The 6062-nt window shown below is 42.7% G+C and overlaps 1 long non-coding RNA gene across 50 annotated transcripts; it reads right to left on the bottom strand.

The window, feature by feature from the left end:
- Positions 1-785: 785 nt before the first annotated feature.
- LOC127928500 (uncharacterized) lies at positions 786-2416 on the bottom strand. 50 transcript variants are annotated; one of them, XR_008131316.1, is made up of 9 exons: positions 2341-2414; positions 2039-2211; positions 1754-1925; positions 1626-1711; positions 1386-1471; positions 1240-1282; positions 1113-1198; positions 1023-1065; positions 786-934 (listed from the first exon to the last, which is right to left on the bottom strand). It is a non-coding gene; the product is annotated as an uncharacterized LOC127928500 (long non-coding RNA). The 50 variants fall into 50 exon arrangements; XR_008131333.1 differs by lacking the exon at positions 1023-1065 and having other exon boundaries at positions 1156-1198; XR_008131313.1 differs by lacking the exon at positions 1240-1282.
- Positions 2417-6062: the final 3646 nt, after the last annotated feature.

The raw sequence follows: 6062 nt of genomic DNA, 5'->3' as shown, positions 1-6062 counted from the left end.
AATCGACGGGACTTTCATCAAGAATCAAATGGACTGACTCTTTAGGTTTAGCAGCATCAGGGACTTTCATCAAGAATCAAATGGACTGACTCTTTAGGTTTAGCAGCATCAGGGACTTTCATCAAGAATCAAATGGACTGACTCTTTAGGTTTAGCAGCATCAGGGACTTTCATCAAGAATCAAATGGACTGACTCTTTAGGTTTAGCAGCATCTGTTCAGATAGAGCTGTATAATCTAGATCCTGCTTTTGTTCAGGGAATGTACTATACTTTACAATCTATATTGAGTGAACAAAACATTAAGAACAGCTTCCTAATTTTGAGTTGCTCCACCCCCCTCTACAAGGTGTGGAAAGTGTTCCACAGGGATGCTGGCCCATGTTGACTCTACAAGGTGTCTAAAGTGTTCCACAGGGATGCTGGCCCATGTTGACTCTACTGTTGACAAGGTGCTGGCCCCATGTTGAGTGTTCCACAGGGATGCTGGCCCATGTTGACTCTATGCTGGTCCATGTGTCTAAAGCGTTCCACAGGGATGCTGGCCCATGTTGACACCAATGCTTCCCACAGTTGTGTCAAGTTGTCTGGATGTCCTTTGGCTGGTGGACCATTCTTTATACACGCGGGAAACTGTTGAGTGTGAAAAACTCAGCAGCGTTGCAGTTCTTGACTCAAACTGGTGTGCCTGGCACCTACTACCATACCCCTGTTCAAAGACACTTAAATATTTTGTCTTGCCACTTCACCCTCTGAATGGCACACAGACACAATCCATGTCTCAAGGCTTAAACATCCTTCTTTATCCAGACTCCTCCCCTTCATCTACACTGACTGAAGTGGATTTAACCTGACTCCTCCCCTTCATCTACACTGACTGAAGTGGATTTAACCTGACTCCTCCCCTTCATCTACACTGACTGAAGTGGATTTAACCTGACTCCTCCCCCTCATCTACACTGACTGAAGTGGATTTAACCTGACTCCTCCCCATTCATCTGACACTGACTGAAGTGGATTTAACCTGACTCCTCCCCTTCATCTACACTGACTGAAGTGGATTTAACCTGACTCCTCCCCTTCATCTACACTGACTGAAGTGACTGATTTTAACCTGACTCCTCCCCTTCACCAACACTGACTGAAGTGGATTTAACCTGACTCCTCCCCTTCATCTACACTGACTGAAGTGGATTTAACCTGACTTCCCCCTCATCTACACTGACTGAAGTGGATTTAACCTGACTCCTCCCCTTCATCTACACTGACTGAAGTGGATTTAACCTGACTCCTCCCTTCATCTACACTGACTGAAGTGGATTTAACCTGACTCCCCCCTCATCATGACTGAAGTGGATTTAACCTGACTGACTGAAGTGGATTTAACCTGACTCCTCCCCTTCATCTACACTGACTGAAGTGGATTTAACCTGACTCCTCCCCTTCATCTACACTGACTGAAGTGGATTTAACCTGACTCCTCCCCCTCATCTACACTGACTGAAGTGGATTTAACCTGACTCCTCCCCTGAAGTGGATTTAACCTCATCTACACTGACTGAAGTGGATTTAACCTGACTCCTCCCCCTCCTACACTGACATCTACACTGACTGAAGTGGATTTAACCTGACTCCTCCCCTTCATCTACACTGACTGAAGTGGATTTAACCTGACTCCTCCCCTTCATCTACACTGACTGAAGTGGATTTAACCTGACTCCTCCCCTCATCTACACTGACTGAAGTGGATTTAACCTGACTCCTCCCCTTCATCTACACTGACTGAAGTGGATTTAACCTGACTCCTCCCCTTCATCTACACTGACTGAAGTGGATTTAACCTGACTCCTCCCCTTCATCTACACTGACTGAAGTGGATTTAACCTGACTCCTCCCCTTCATCTACACTGACTGAAGTGGATTTAACCTGACTTCCCCTTCATCTACACTGACTGACTCCTCCTACCTTCATCTACACTGACTGAAGTGGATTTAACCTGACTCCTCCCCCTCATCTACACTGACTGAAGTGGATTTAACCTGACTCCTCCCCTTCATCTACACTGACTGAAGTGGATTTAACCTGACTCCTCCCCCCTCATCTACACTGACTGAAGTGGATTTAACCTGACTCCTCCCCTTCATCTACACTGACTGAAGTGGATTTAACCTGACTCCTCCCCTTCATCTACACTGACTGAAGTGGATTTAACCTGACTCCTCCTCTTCATCTACACTGACTGAAGTGGATTTAACCTGACTCCTCCCCTTCATCTACACTGACTGAAGTTGATTTAACCTGACTCCTCCCCTTCATCAACACTGACTGAAGTGGATTTAACCTGACTCCTCCCCTTCATCTACACTGACTGAAGTGGATTTAACAAGTGACATCAATAATGAATCATATCTTTCACCTGGATTCACCTGGTCAGTCCATGGAAAGAGCAGGTGTTCTTAATGTTTTGTTCACTCTGTGCCTTCACACCTGTTGACTTTATCCTAATGTTTGTTGTGTTTACAGCCTGAATTTGAAATGGATTGAAATTAAGATTGTTTTGTCACTGATCTACCCCATAATGTCAAGGTGGAATTATGGTTTTATTGGGAATGTACTGTCTTAGCTAACAGGGACTGGTTGCTGTGGAGCTAAGAGGGACTGGTTGCTGTGGAGCTAAGAGGGACTGGTTGCTGTGGAGCTAAGAGGGACTGGTTGTTGTGGAGCTAAGAGGGACTGGTTGTTGTGGAACTAAGAGGGACTGGTTGTTGTGGAACTAAGAGGGACTGGTTGCTGTGGAGCTAAGAGGGACTGGTTGTTGTGGAACTAAGAGGGACTGGTTGTTGTGGAACTAAGAGGGACTGGTTGCTGTGGAACTAAGAGGGACTGGTTGTTGTGGAACTAAGAGGGACTGGTTGTTGTGGAACTAAGAGGGACTGGTTGCTGTGGAACTAAGAGGGACTGGTTGTTGTGGAACTAAGAGGGACTGGTTGTTGTGGAACTAAGAGGGACTGGTTGCTGTGGAACTAAGAGGGACTGGTTGTTGTGGAACTAAGAGGGACTGGTTGCTGTGGAACAAAGAGGGACTGGTTGTTGTGGAACTAAGAGGGACTGGTTGCTGTGGAACTAAGAGGGACTGGTTGTTGTGGAACTAAGAGGGACTGGTTGCTGTGGAACTAATAGGGACTGGTTGTTGTGGAACTAAGAGGGACTGGTTGCTGTGGAGCTAAGAGGGACTGGTTGTTGTGGAACTAAGAGGGACTGGTTGCTGTGGAGCTAAGAGGGACTGGTTGCTGTGGAGCTAAGAGGGACTGGTTGTTGTGGAGATGAGGGACCCCCCCCCTCCCCTCCCACAGAGACACAGACACATGCATCTGTGAGATCAGGGTTCTTCTTTCCTTGTAGTCAGCTACAGGTAGATTCAATTCAATTCAACAGCCACTCCATTGTTCTTCCACTGACAAATTGTCTTCCTGCTGTACCAGATAAACTCCACTATTAATCACTGTTGCTGCTGTATCGTATCGACTCATTTTATACATTTTTGTTTCATTCTACTGTTTGTAATTATTGTGATTAATAAAAAAATGTGATTTTGATTAAATATGTTGTGGCTGAGTCTATCAGAACCTCTTGACTGTTGTACTACCACTCATAACCACTAGAGGTCAGGCTAAACCTGGGACTGGTGTACTACCACTCATAACCACTAGAGGTCAGGCTAAACCTGGGACTGGTGTACTACCAGTCTATCAGAACCTCTTGACCAATGCCTCTAAACTCTCACCAAGTCCCTACAGAATAGTCATCAGCTTGAACAACTCAAGATTCTCCATAAGAAGCATTGGCAAGAAAGAAAATAGGCCGTACCACTCATAACCACTAGAGGTCAGGCTAAACCTGAGACTGGTGTACTACCACTCGTAACCACTAGAGGTCAGGCTAAACCTGAGACTGGTGTACTACCACTCATAACCACTAGTGGACTGCTAAACCTGAGACTGGTGTACTACCACTCATAACCACTAGAGGTCAGGCTATAAACCTGAGACGGGTGTACTACCACTCGTAACCACTAGAGGTCAGGCTAAACCTGAGACTGGTGTACTACCACTCATAACCACTAGAGGTCAGGCTAAACCTGAGACTGGTGTACTACCACTCATAACCACTAGAGGTCAGGCTAAACCTGAGACTGGTGTACTACCACTCATAACCACTAGAGGTCAGGCTAAACCTGAGACTGGTGCTATCACTGGATCTGTTACGTGTTTCATTGTGTGTGTGGGAATGGGGGGGCGGTGACTGGAAATTAGCTTTAAAACATTTTTCTCCCAGTCTCATGGCAAAGTGTGTAGAATAGAAGGAAAATGTACCTTCTTTTGTTGCATTATTTAAACTTATCAATTATCATTCAGGGGAATTTGATGAGGAAAAATGTTTATTTTTGGAATTCTTCTAATTATTTTGAATATTTTTCATTTCCATGTTGCCTCTATGCCTGGAAATGCCCTTGTCCGGAGAAAAGGATCCCAATTTCAATCTCCAAAAAAAAAGTGTTATATCAACACTGGGGTTTAGTGTAGCTGTACTTGTTATATTATATCAACACTGGGGTTTAGTGTAGCTGTACTTGTTATATTATATCAACACTGGGGTTTGGTGTAGCTGTACTTGTTATATTATATCAACACTGGGGTTTAGTGTAGCTGTACTTGTTATATTATATCAACACTGGGGTTTAGTGTAGCTGTACTTGTTATATTATATCAACACTGGGGTTTAGTGTAGCTGTACTTGTTATATTATATCAACACTGGGGTTTAGTGTAGCTGTACTTGTTATATAATATCAACACTGGGGTTTAGTGTAGCTGTACTTGTTATATTATATCAACACTGGGGTTTAGTGTAGCTGTACTTGTTATATTATATCAACACTGGGGTTTAGTGTAGCTGTACTTGTTATATTATATCAACACTGGGGTTTAGTGTAGCTGTACTTGTTATATTATATCAACACTGGGGTTTAGTGTAGCTGTACTTGTTATATTATATCAACACTGGGGTTTAGTGTAGCTGTACTTGTTATATTATATCAACACTGGGGTTTAGTGTAGCTGTACTTGTTATATTATATCAACACTGGGGTTTAGTGTAGCTGTACTTGTTATATTATATCAACACTGGGGTTTAGTGTAGCTGTACTTGTTATATTATATCAACACTGGGGTTTAGTGTAGCTGTACTTGTTATATTATATCAACACTGGGGGTTTAGTGTAGCTGTACTTGTTATATTATATCAACACTGGGGTTTAGTGTAGCTGTACTTGTTATATTATATCAACACTGGGGTTTAGTGTAGCTGTACTTGTTATATTATATCAACACTGGGGTTTAGTGTAGCTGTACTTGTTATATTATATCAACACTGGGGGTTTAGTGCAGCTGTACTTGTTATATTATATCAACACTGGGGTTTAGTGTAGCTGTACTTGTTATATTATATCAACACTGGGGGTTTAGTGCAGCTGTACTTGTTATATTATATCAACACTGGGGTTTAGTGTAGCTGTACTTGTTATATTATATCAACACTGGGGTTTAGTGTAGCTGTACTTGTTATATTATATCAACACTGGGGGTTTAGTGCAGCTGTACTTGTTATATTATATCAACACTGGGGTTTAGTGTAGCTGTACTTGTTATATTATATCAACACTGGGGTTTAGTGTAGCTGTACTTGTTATATTATATCAACACTGGGGGTTTAGTGTAGCTGTACTTGTTATATTATATCAACACTGGGGTTTAGTGTAGCTGTACTTGTTATATTATATCAACACTGGGGGTTTAGTGCAGCTGTACTTGTTATATTATATCAACACTGGGGTTTAGTACAGCTGTACTTGTTATATTATATCAACACTGGGGTTTAGTACAGCTGTACTTGTTATATTATATCAACACTGGGGGTTTAGTACAGCTGTACTTGTTATATTATATCAACACTGGGGGTTTAGTGCAGCTGTACTTGTTATATTATATCAACACTGGGGTTTAGT

This window comes from Oncorhynchus keta, unplaced genomic scaffold (assembly GCF_023373465.1).
Source record: "Oncorhynchus keta strain PuntledgeMale-10-30-2019 unplaced genomic scaffold, Oket_V2 Un_scaffold_28244_pilon_pilon, whole genome shotgun sequence".
In the NCBI taxonomy this organism is placed as follows: domain Eukaryota; kingdom Metazoa; phylum Chordata; class Actinopteri; order Salmoniformes; family Salmonidae; genus Oncorhynchus; species Oncorhynchus keta.
Note: the sequence above shows the minus strand (reverse complement) of the source record. Positions and strands in the feature narration are given on the sequence as shown.